The sequence below is a fragment of the Tiliqua scincoides genome, chromosome 4, assembly GCF_035046505.1.
Source record: "Tiliqua scincoides isolate rTilSci1 chromosome 4, rTilSci1.hap2, whole genome shotgun sequence".
Classification (NCBI taxonomy): Eukaryota; Metazoa; Chordata; class Lepidosauria; order Squamata; family Scincidae; genus Tiliqua; species Tiliqua scincoides.
The window spans coordinates 177,336,904-177,349,862 of record NC_089824.1 but is presented as its reverse complement, the minus strand read 5'-3'; the positions used below and the strand labels follow the sequence as shown (position 1 = coordinate 177,349,862).

Sequence of the window (12,959 nt, the reverse complement as noted above, 5' to 3'; positions counted from 1 at the left end):
GATAAAAAAAAAGTCTGCTGTCATCATGTCTAGACTGGCTCTTACTTGCATCTATCACTTGCTGTATTGAAGCCAGGCTGGAAGACAAATACCTGGGGTGACATATCATGTAAGGAAAAGTATTTTATTTTTCACATTTTTATACTTCCCTTCCCCCAAGGAGCTGAAGGTAATGTACACAGTCCTTCTCATAGAGGATATACAGCTACTTTTGCTCACATACTCCTTTTGAAGCTAAAAATCAGACAACACCCCTACTCCCCATGCACACTGTTTACATGAACAGGGCAGATAAGTGAACAACTGTGGATGCCCCCAACACATAAGAGATTGGACCTTAGCTGAAGCAATTTGAATTATGCCAGCACTACTCTTGCTACTGACATGAAGAATATAACACCCAGAAGGTTTCAGGGTGATCCTTTCTTTGTACCCATCACCACTCTCTCTGTCCTTTAGTCTCTCACCTGTGTTTCAAGAACATTCCTTCATTGTACTGCTCAAAGAATGCGATGCCATCTAACAGAACCACAAGTCTTTTCCTACTGCAGCTTTATTTTAGATTAAAACCTTGGCTTGGCCATGGCTTCTCCACTGTGCATCTAGGTTTGGGCCAATTCAGCATCTTCAAGATGTGATGACACACAAGGCAAAATATCCCTCACTTTCAGCCTCACCCTGCCTGAGTGTAGATCATTTCAGATATGCTCTATAAACAAACTACACAGTATGAATATTTGTGGAAGGAGGCAGGTGCCAGAGAAACATAACAACGCCTGTATTATTTTAAAGACCGTCATATTCCTTCATTCCTTAAGACTTTTAAAAAGAAAGCATCTGTTGCCCTCTGGACTCTGCAGAAGCTGGGAAGTAATAGTTATGAATAGCAGTTTCTCACACTCAAGGAAATCCAGAAAATGATTTAGCAATTCTGCTAAACAAGAACATTTCCAACGGGGCGGGGGGTGGGGTAGAAGTACCACAAGATATTCATCACTACACTTCTGTGGAACAGCTAGTGTTGTTTTGGACCGCATTGCCTGCTCCTGTTGGTCCATGGTCTATTGTTTGGACTAGTAGGGGTCAGCAAGGTGATTGGCACAAGTCCCGTGCGCTTGCTAATATCAAGCACACTGAATCAGCAGTCGTGACACATGAAACCACACCATCTGGAAGCATTCTTAAGACATGGATTTAGTTTCAAATCTCTGGGACCCAAGATCACTCATTTTCATAGTCTCATTCATTGGCCTTGAGCACATTCCTCTCTATCAACTTCAGCTCCCCATCTGTAAAACTGTGAGAACTGCTGTGAGAGCTGCTGTGGTGTAGTGGTTAGAGCTGCAGACCTGGACTAGGGTGACCCAAGTTCAAACTCTGCCCTGGTGACCTTAGGACAGTCACTATCACTGCATAACCCAATTGTACAGGGCTGTTGCGAGTGCAGGATGGGAGAACAACTTTGTATGCTGTCCTGAATTCCTTGGAGAAGGGTGGGATAAAAGTACTAAGTTCTATTACCTAAGAGTTGCTCAGGCTTAAGCACTTCTGGAATTTCCACCTAATCCCAAAGTTGTCAAGGCTGGTGCAATCACTCAGTTACACTTCATGTGCTGGAGGCATGCTGACTGACTACTTCACAAGCACTAGTGTTAAATTCTGGCTCCTGATTTTAGAAATGGGCAGATGCAAGGGAGGGCACCAGAAGGCAGGTCTCTTGTTATCTGGTGTGCTTCCTGGGGCATTTGTTGGGCTGCTCTAAAATACAGGAAGCTGGACTAGATGGCCTATCCAGCAGGCCTGTTCTTATGTTTTTGAACTATGTAATTATTACAAATCTTAAGAAATCCTCAGTATTTACTACCTACTGGACAGTTTTCAAAACTTGAAAGCTTTCAAAACTTTCAAAACACAAACTAAGCAGTTAGGTGCATGGAAAATTCCTACCACCACTGTCAGGCAGGGCCTCTGAGAGGAATTTTATTAGGGGATACAAAATTTATTTTGGGCCCCTTTGCAAAGGGGGAGGGGTGAAACTGAGCAGGGGAGGGTGGTGACGGGCAAGCAGAATAGGGGGAGAGGCGAAACAGGGTGGGGGGGTAGAGACAGCTGGAAAAGTCTTTGGAGGCCAGGTCTATTATATTATTATTATTATTATTATTATTATTATTATTATTATTATTAACAGCATTTATATACCACTTTTCAACCAAAAGTTCACAAAGCAGTTTACAAAGAAAAATCAAATGACTAATGGCTCCCTGTCCCAAAAGGGCTCACAATCTAAAAAGATGCAAAAGAACACCAACAGGCAGCCACTAGAAAAGACACTGCTGGGGTGAGCTCTACCCACCCATGTGGCATCAGTAGTGTCCCCAGTATCCCCAGTTGTGGTAGTGTTGCCAGCATCCTGTATAGGCAGGAAGTCTGAATAGAGAGGAAAATGTCAGATCCCAGGAAATGTCTGGGCCCCCTCCTTTGGCTCCTGGGCCCCCCTTTTGACCCTGGGCCCGAGTACAAATTACCCCCTTTACCCCCCTCTCCTAGGCCTTGCTGTCAGGCACTAGGCACATGGCATCTGGGCTTAAAAGCACTGGACACTCAAAAAGCAAACCTCCAATGCAGCTATGAGATACCACAAGAAACAAAAAAGTACAATCCCAGATAAGGCTTACAGATAATAGGAGCCTTTATTTTGGAAGGTCTCAAGTGCAGTCTAAACTCCTGTGAGAACAGTTTCCCAATGCAAAGGTTGCACAAGTGGAGGATACAAGAGATGCTGCAAGGAAAAACACTCCCCTAAAAGGAAATTTGATTGGAATTTAAGAGATATGCTGCATCTGATTACCAATAGTTCTAAGAGCCTAATTGGTTGCAGGATTGAACTCCAGGCACTTTCATCTACTGCAGCCAACAGGCACTTTTCTGTTTCTCATTTTGCATTGCAAAAAAGGGCACACCACATTAATTGGAGGGGATGAGGGGGCAGATTCAATAGACAGTTTGGAATCCATGTGTGCAATTGCCAAAAACAGTCCAGGGGAACACTTTGAAGAGATCAGACGCTTCTTGTTTTGTACAGGGCAGTTGAAAAACAAGTAGTTAAGCAAATGGTATTGGATGCCTGGTGCACTAAACCGAGAAAAAAAAATATTGTGCTAACTCCTGGGGGCCACACAGGGAAGGTTCCCGTTTTTTCTGTAGCAGATTCCGTAGGCAGGCTTGATGACTCACATGACCTTCCATAACAAAGTAGCTCCATCTGTACAATAGGAACAGCTTAAAAAAGTATTGAAGCAGGAAAGAAAAGTGTGCCAATGTCTCCTTTTTTTTATTCATCCATTGGTGATTCTGAACAACATGGTTGCTGTTTATGGCAGCATCAAGAACAACTTCAGCCACAGAGAGAGTTGTTCTACAGTACTCTAATAGTTTATTCCAGGTAATCATGCTTTGGAACTGGCCAAACCCTGCTGCTCATAATAAAGCCAGGAGAAAAATATGTATATTCATCCTAAGTGAAATCTCCCAGCCCAAGCCTATGTGTGACTACTCAGAATTAAGTCCCATTATATTCAACGAGGCTTACTTCCAGGTAAGTGTGGATAGGACTGCAGACTCTATCTCCAAAAAGGCAACATGACAAGTGATGGGGGTAAGAACCTGATAACAATTCATGCATATAACACACTTCAGCAAAACAAAAGCACAAGATTTACAGCAGTACACCATTCACTGAATGGGGCAAATGCCCGGGGCACACAGCCCCACACACCTCTAGGACCACGCAGAAGCCTCTCTGAGGTTCCCGATATGGTTGGAAACTGTGCTTCCAGTTTGCAAGAAGCACAGTTTAAGACTGTGGGGAAGCATTAGGAGACTTCCCGGTATGTCCTGGAGTCACACAAGGCCCAATAACATTGCGGTGAGTGGGAAGGGGATTTGCATGCAGGTAGTGGTATTGCAGACGTTTGCCCCGGGCACAGGGTTGGGGAAATTCGCCACTGGTTTATAGCAAAGCTTTAAAGCTATGCATGGTTTACATAACAGTTATACTGAGAGCCTCAATAAGAATCAAAGACCTATCTCACAGTGGGGATACATACACAAAAATGTGTGCTGTTTCAAAGAAGGCCCAACACACAGACGGACAAAAAATAAAATTATTTGGAGGATGATACAATACTCTTGTTATGCAGGACCAAAGAGACTACTGACACCAACAAAAGGTTTAAGGCCTTTATTGTTCTGAATGGAACCTTAACCAAATAAAAACACAACCTAGTTCCAAATTCCCTGAGGACCTGAGGCAGGCAGGCACTATGCAGGCAGGAGGCAGCAGGACTTGAGGCAAAGGGGCTGGGTGATTGCTCCCTGGTTCTCTGTGTGGCTCTTCCAGGGGCTCCTTGCTGCAACACTCTCCTCAGCTCAAGTTTCAGCTCTCAGCAGCATGGTCTCTCCCAGCTCAGTCTTGAAGCTCCTCTCAGCAAGGCTTCCCTGGTGGTCTATCCCCAAGCCCAGTCTTGTACAGCCCCTTTTATAGGCCTCTGCACACAGCAGCCTCTATCTTCCCTCTACGGGTACTGTAGCCTCCTCTCCTGCAGCAGTTTTCCCTCAGGTCCTCCTCAGTCAAACTCAACTTTTTTACACATAACACTCTAAACCTGAGAAGATCAAGACTATGTCCTATGTTAGATAAGTTTTCTTCCCATACTACACTATATTTAAAATACAATGGCTGCCTTACTAACTAGTATATGGGGGCCTCAACTCAATTGGGGACCAGTGGTTATTACCACAATACGTTGCATTGAGGCAGCTAGTAAAATTTCAAAAATTAAACAATTCAGATTTAAAGTAAGTGAATTATAGCAGCTTGAATGGCTGCTGCATGCTAAATTACTCATAACGTACAATCGTCGTGCTATTAATACAAGATGACTATCTTTAATTGGATGTTGCAGAGATAGCATAACAACCTCCAGGGTACACTCTCAGCCTTGCCTGAATAGGGGTAGGTTACAGCATGGCTTCCTTGCAATATATTATGCATTAAAGCAGAACTCTGAAAATGTTCAGAAGAATAAGGAGTCTCTCTGGGCCTTTTAACCCAGATCATGCGCATCCCTACAGCACCCCAATCTGGAAGATCCCAAATTATGGTGGTAGCTCCAATATTCATACTTTTAAGGGCAACTTCCACTGCGCAGATTATCAGAGATGGGCTACAAATTCAAATCAATACTCCGGAAAGCCACAAGCAACAACGATAGCTCATAGGCCCCGTGATAACAGCCTGTGGACTCACTTTACATCAGTCTCTTTCCTGACATGTTCACAAGATGAATCAGAAGTTGAAATGAGCTGAATGAGTCCAAAATCCCTGGCAAGACCATTTTTCTCAGAACAATAATCATGCATGCAGGGTTATTACTGCTGATGAGCAGAGCTCCAAGAGCCAGGGAGAAATACAGCGGCCTGGGAATAAGTCAAGCGAGCAAGTACGGCAGTACAGCAGAAGTAACCCGGAATTCCTTGCTTGTGCAGACAAGGGCTATTATTTCTGGACAACAACTCCAGGATAATGGTCCTGAGATAACAACCTCTAATATTTGTCTACATTCAAGAGCCTTGACTGGGAACATTCCTCTGGTGCACATGCCACTCATTCCTGTTTCTTCAGGGATGATCAGACTGACAGTAGTTTGATGCAAGTATCTTCCTCAAAGACAGGAAGTGCAGCAGCTGAATCGGCTCATGGAACATATTTCCCATTCACTGCACTCTTATAGCAGTCATAACGAAATTTAAAGACAAACAAAATGATATTCAGACTCTAAACCGTTCATCTAAGCAGGGACACTGCTTCACAAAATACCTGAAGAAACTAGGAACTTCCTTCCATCCTGTTTCAGGACTTGACAGACTGGGTCATCCTAAACCAAGTCAGACTACTGGGCCATCTAACTCAGTACTGTTGATAGTAACAACAGCCACTACTGTTGACGTCGCTCACCAAGGTTTCAGACAGAAATCTTTCTCTGTCGTATATAGAGATACTATAGATTGAAGCTGAGAACTTCTGCTGAGAACTACAGCCGTTCTGCCTTTCATAATGTGTGAAATGGCTTTGATAGGAAGAGGGAGATAGTTGGAGGCTGCAGTCCTATCCACACTTACCTGGAAGTAAGCCCTATTGACTATAACTGTACTTATTTCTGAGTAGACATGCATAGGATTGGGCTCTGAGACAACCTGTGGAGCGCAGCAAGAATAGTGAGAAACTAGTTATAACACAGCATCTGGACTGGAGGCACTTCGCTTTTCATCAAGTATGGCCATGCTACCTGCTACCTCTAGGTATACTAACATGGGACCAAACCCCATCTCTGTATAGCACAACTCTCTCCTACATCTTAACCTCTAACAGACAAGAAAAAAAGATGGTCCATTGCCTTGATTTTGCAGAAAAACATACTAATGTGTAATGGAGAAATAGTCTGCAGCTATCTTAATTTTAATTTTAAAGCTTTAACTCAGAACAATGTTAAGATGAAGGAAAAAATTCTATTTTATTTCCTAATCAGCCTCCAATTTGCTTCTTCTCTATATCAGTGTTTCTCAAACTGTGGGTCAGGACTCACTAGGAGGGTTCTGAGCCAATTTCAGGTGGATCCTCATTCATTTCAATATTTTATTTTTAATAGAGTAGATACTACTATGGTATGTGACTGAATTTGGGGAAATGTGACACATCTGTACTTTTAACAGGCTACTATGTATAAGCTTTTAACAATGATAGTAAATAGAACTTACTCCTGGGTAAGTGTGGGTAGAATTGCAGCCTAGGATTGTTAAAAATTTTCCTGCTCAATGATGTCACTTCCAGTGATGACATTACTTTTGGTGGGTCCTGACAGATTCTCATTCTAAAAAGTGGGTCCTGGTGCTAAACGTTTGAGAACCATTGCTCTATATCTTTTTAGGCTGCTGCTGAATGTGTCCAACAGACACACTGGCTTCCTTACTCCAAATATGGTGCCTTAGACACTCTTCTTCAACTTTATTAGAAACCACTATCCTTACAAGAAACTTATCATCACTCCAAAGCAACCTGCCTCCAACTCCATTGGCTGGCAGAGATTACAAATTAAAAATCAATGCCAGCAGTCTGAAGCTTGAGGGTACTATGTCTTCCCTTTCACAATTAATGCCACCATTGTGCTCATCCATGTGCAACACTCATTCTCTCTTTTGTTTTTGTGGAGAAAGAGACAGTTTAAACATCCCTGGCACAAGTTCTAGTCTGGCAAGGCAGGCGCTTACAGTCGTAGGCATCAACTCATCTAGTTTAAGGAACCTCTTAACTCTGTGGAAGATAATTCTGTCAAAGAAGCATTTCAGAGACAATTTCTCACTGCAATCAGAAGAATACACCAGAGGTCCCAAAAGCTGTACAAATAAAAGATCCCTTTAGAGTTCAGCAGATTAACCCCTTCTTGGACCTGCAAAGAATGTTAGGTAGCAGGAAAGAAAAATGAATCTTCATTTCAGACAATTTTAAACTGGATTTCCAAACAGAGAGCTTCAGCCACTCTTCTCGCCCCCACTTGCTGACTTCTCAGAATAAACTAAAGCTCTGACCACAGGAGGGGAGAGTCGAGAAGACCAGGAAATGCAAAAGAAGAGAGATTCAAGGTCCCAGGTGCGCAGGAGACTTTTGTAGTGCATCATTTTCCCCTTCATTAAGTCTGAACAGCCTGAGGGCATTCTGGAGGCTCATGATTTCAGACAAACTAGAGCAGCAAAAACAGGGCTAATAGCCTAAACAGCTGATGCTGCTGTAAACCTACTTCTGGACTGAATACCACTTCTCTCAGAGCGAACATTCACAGGATGCTCCTCCATTCAAAAAGAATGGCCTGCCCACAGAAAACTAGATGTCAGGGAGAAGCAAGCTGGAGCTCAATCGCCCTGACATGCTAATTCTCTATGTGCAGGAATCCCTGCCTGCTCCTCAAAGAAGTGTACACCATAGCACAGAGTTCTTCAACCTTTTTCGTGCCCATGACCCTAATAAATAAAATCAATCAATAAAGTATGAGACTGGGAACCCATTATTGATCCTGCCCTCCCACCTGGGACCCTATCTGCCCACCCCCACTCCTGTTACATCCCTGCACTGTTCACTGCAACCAAATATTTTTAGAGCAGGGACATGCTGGTAAAGTAGAAGGCATCAGGTGTACCTCTCCAGGTAGCAGGAGACTGTGTTCCCAGTCCTGCTCAGGGTCTTGGTTGTGCTAACATAGTTTTCACTAGTGCCAGGCTTCATGGTAACTTTTTCTACACTCTAATACAGGGACGTGCACAGTGGGTGGGGAGGCTGAAGTCCTTCAAAAAAGGCTGTGCACGTGGGTTGTGCGTGCTTGCACACCTCACATGCGGCAGTGCTTGATGAAGGACTCCACTGGGGAGGCTCTGCCTCACCTGCCTCCCCACCCACCGACGCCCCTGTATTAGAAAAAGTTACCCTGAAGCCTGGCACTAGTGAACGCTATTTTAGCACCCAGCCTCCTGGTACCCGGAGGGATGCACCAGATGCCTCCCCCTTTACCCGGTGGTCCTCTACTCCAGGGGTCTTCAACCAGAAGTGGTGGCCACCCCACAGCGACGCCACCGGAGTGCTGACCGCAAAGTTGAGGAGCACTGCCACAGCGGCAGCCCCCGGGCCAGCTGCCCTCCTTCGTGGGGCACAAGTTCACCACCTCCTCAGCGAAGCCGCGGCTCCCAGGGCTGCTTCCGCCGCCAGAGCCGAGTGTCCCTGCGCAGCCTTGACTTGGTTTCTTCCCAACCCCCGCGCCCCGCAGAGAGCGGCGCCCCTGAGCAGAAAAGCGGCGGGCCCCAAAGAGGAGCGCCGCTGCAGCCGAGCAGCCTCCCTCCGGCGTCGCTGCACCTTTGCTCTGTTTACATTGTCGCCTCTGCAACGAGAGCGCAGAGGAAGAGCCGGGGGCGCTCGCTTACCCGGCCGGCCGGCGGGGATGAGCCTGGCTCGCTCGCTGTCCCTTCCACGCCTCCCTGACGGGATTCCCGGCTCTCCCCGGCCAGGCGCAAAGACAGCGCGCGGCAGAACCAGAGGCTTCCAGCGACAGCCTGAGGCAGGCGCTGGCGAGAGGAGGGGAGGAGCCGCACCTCCTGCCGGGGGACTTCAGGCGCCGCTGGCTCCGCCTTCCCGAGTGGCGCCCGGTGGTGTCTTCGCCCAAGCGGGGGAGGCTCCGCTTCGAGGCTGGGGGCAGAGCGCCTTCCAAAGGCAGAAGTTCAACAGGTGCGGCTTTGATGCACCACCACAGGGCGCGAGCCTAACCAGGTATACTCAGAAGTAAGTCCTATTTTGCTCAATGGGGCTTACTCTCAGGAAAGTGTGGCTAGGATTGCAGCCACAGTGGCTTAAAAATTGCATTAGATCAGGGTGAGCAGATACCACGGAGCTGTGTTTTTCAAACTGTGGGTCGCAAGCCAATTTCAGGTGGGTCCCCATTCATTTCAGTATTTTATTTTTGATGCTACCGCGATAGGTGGTATAGCTGGGGAAATTCTACATTTCTGTACTTTTAACAGGCTACTATGTATATGCTTTTAACAATGATAGTCAGTGGGATTTAAGTGTGGGTAGGATTGCAGCCTAGGATGGTTAAAAATTTTCCTGCTTGATGATGTCACTTCCAGTGGGTCCTGACAGATTCTTATTCTAAAAAGTGGGTCCTGGTGCTAAAAGTTTGAGAACCACTGCTATGGAGGACAGAGTGCCTATACCTTTAACCATTGTATAGATCAGCCATTTTCAACCACTGTGCCGTGGCACACTGGTGCCAGGAATTTGGGGGAAGGTCATTTATTAATAGGGCCAATGGGAGATGTGAGCCCCTGCTGGCAGCATGGTGTGGCTTGTCAATTGTCAAAAACCTGGTGGTGTGCCTTAACCATTTTAGTGCCTTGTCAGTGTGCTGTGAGATGAAAAAGGTTGAAAATCACTGATATAGATGATGGAATTTTGGTTGGTGCAGCTTAGCATGGAAGGGTTTAAGAATGTATATCTGCCAAAATTCCCTCTTCTATACAGTGTTTAAAAGTATAGGCACTCTGTCCTCCATTGTATCTGGTCATCCTGCATTAGACCAGTGGTTCCCAAACTGTTCAGTGCTGTGACTCACTTTTTAAAGCAACACTCTTTAGGACCCACCCAGCTTTCCAAGAGGTTTTTTTTTTTTTCAGATGGGGACCATTCTGGTGGCCTTCCATTCCCCTTTGCCTGGCCTTCAGTAAGATCTAGATTTACTTCTAGAAGTAAAAAGTTGGCTACACAACCAAGCATAAAATCCACAACAGTTCATATGATGACTTTTATAGAACTTTTACATTGCACAGAATTCTTTTTTCAGGCAGGAATAAACAGGGGGAAGCTAATTTAAGCATTAAGAAAATTACACAGCACAAGTTCTGTACCACTTGACTTCTTGTAATCTTCACTTTATCCTACATATAGATTTTGTTCTAATTAAAGGTATAATCAGAATTGTTTTTGATCTCACCCTTGCTTTTCTGATAGTGCTTCTCTGCGTGGATTATTCTCATCTATCCTGGTGGAACCATGTTGACACTTGAGTACACTTCAGAGCAGTCCTTGATCCTGTTGTAACCAGAAGTAAGCCTAAAGTGAACTTTGCTCATCTCTTGGCAGCACTTAACAGGAGCAACAATGAGTCATGGTGTGCTTCGAAAATTGCTGTGACTTTCTAAGCTATAATGTTGCCTAAAACAAGACTTTTATTATGACATCTAAGAATTTCAAATGCAGCCAAAGGGATTTAAAAGCTTTATTCACATTGTGTTGGATGGGAATATTATGCCTTTCCTGAACTGGGTAATGATGGTTTGATTGGTGTGCAAAGCTAATCAGCTATAATATTACTGGGCCAGGAATATCCCAGGAGCCGCAACTTCACTAACAGCACAGTCCTAAACATGTCTGTTCAGAAGTAAGCCCAGTTCGGTTCAGTGGAACTTAATTCCAGGTAAGAACATACAGGATTGCAGCCTTAATCACACTGGCATAAAATGAAAGTATATAAGAAAGTACAATGGGCCCTTATTATCCACAGGGGTTTTGTTCCGGAAACACTGGTGGATAACAAATTTTGTGAATACTGGGAGTTCTGGTGGGGGCAGGGCCATGGCTCCACAATAACTTATTTAGAGGTTGCATCAGGCCCTCCAGAAGTTGTACCAAGCTCACAATGTACTCCATAAGCCTCCCGGCCTCCTCAGAAGGCTTCCAGGATGTGATGTGAAGTGACTTCTGGTTTGCATCCATTGACTTATGGTAATGTCCAGGAGGCTATGTAAGGTATGAGAAGGCCCATGGAGTGGGCCGCAAGTGTACCCGCACCTCAGAACACCTCTTGGACATTACCAGAATGTGAACTGGAAGTAGCTTCCAGTTGCTTCCTGGAGACCCTCTGAGGTTCGCGGAGGCATGCACGGATGGTGGAATCCACTGATGCTGGGTTTGTGGGTAAAGAGGACCTACTGTATCTCCAGTGCTCTAGCCTGTCACTCCGCTTCATACTTCCTCTTCCTCTTTAAATTCAAGAAGCTGGAGGAGAAGCAGCAGAAGTGAAGGCATCACTTCAAATGCTGGGAGGTCTGGGGCTGATCACTTCAAATGCTGGGAGGTCTGGGGCTGGCACTGAAATCCAGTGTTTCAGGTCTGATTATATGTGGTGCTGTGAGACTAATAAAGGCTGTCAGCAGTTCATAAAGGCATACAGGCATTGTGCAAGTATGGTGAGGTCAAATCTTCCCCATCATCTCAGAAAAACTGGAATTGCTGTTGCATTTTCTTACCCATGCCTTTCACCACTGATGAATGAATGGTGAATGGGCATAATAGAGGACTCAGGGAAGAGGGAATGTGTTGAAAGGACACAACAAAATGAGTAGACTTTATCAACTTATGTTAGTATCCACAAATCCAACTCCTCTTTCAGCACTGGGAATGTGCATCTATTCTTTTCTAACTTGGGTTTGCATTTGTCTGGTTTACCACAAATTATGCAGTCAGGTTTTTGTATGGGGTGGGGGGAGATTGTTGCATCTGTTTAGCAAAGAATATTTAGTTTTCCCAAAATAGATATCCATAGAAAAAATTAGACAAACTGAAGGTGTGAACATGTCATCTGGCTAAAACTAATTTCTGTTTTTTAAATAATCTTCTGCATTTTTTCAGTGTCCCAGCTGTCACTGGAATTGGACTAATTCATCCCATTTTAGTTTCGAAGCTGAGAACAGCGGAAGAAAATTTTAAAAAAATACAGCTGATTTTTAAAGTAGGAATGGAGCCTAGAAAACCTGGAGTACATTGTGGGTAATGTATGAAATGACATGAGGATTTTGTGTCAGGTAAATGAGAATGATGTGTATCTACATTATATTATTATTACTGGTATATGTGATGTTATTTATTTAAATTATTTATATCCTGCCTTTCCCTCTCAATAAATGAAATGTGGAAATCATAAAGAACAGTGCAATAAAAAACATTACAACAAAATACAACCACAAGCACAAAATACAACCACAAAACCCCAAAGCAACTAATTAAAAAGGGAAGACCAGGTGGAAAAAGAAAGTCTTCAGCCCTGACTGGAAGGCTAACAGAGAGGAGTCAGTTCCTCATCCTACTGAGACACAGTTCCATAATAAAGGCGCTGCCACAGAGAAGCCTCTGATCCTGCCTGCCATCAATCTGTGTGCTTGGGACCTAGTAATGACAAAAAAAGTCTGGTCACTTCAGTGTGACTCAGTTTCCTCTTACAAAATCGAGGAGTGAGGGAGAAGCATGACCTCAGACAGCACACCTGCATCATCCCCACAGCACATAATGTTAATCATAGAAAATG

At 44.6% G+C, this 12,959-nt stretch overlaps 1 protein-coding gene across 2 annotated transcripts in view; it reads right to left on the bottom strand.

Annotated features, from left to right (window-relative positions):
- Positions 1–9,117, bottom strand: part of CDK18 (cyclin dependent kinase 18) — an 89,145-nt gene extending 80,028 nt beyond the window's left edge. For both annotated transcript variants that reach the window (XM_066623045.1, XM_066623046.1), the window contains exon 1: positions 9,025–9,117. The gene's annotated coding sequence lies outside the window, so the exon portion shown is untranslated. The remainder of the gene's footprint in view (positions 1–9,024) is intronic.
- Between the last annotated feature and the right edge of the window lie 3,842 nt (positions 9,118–12,959).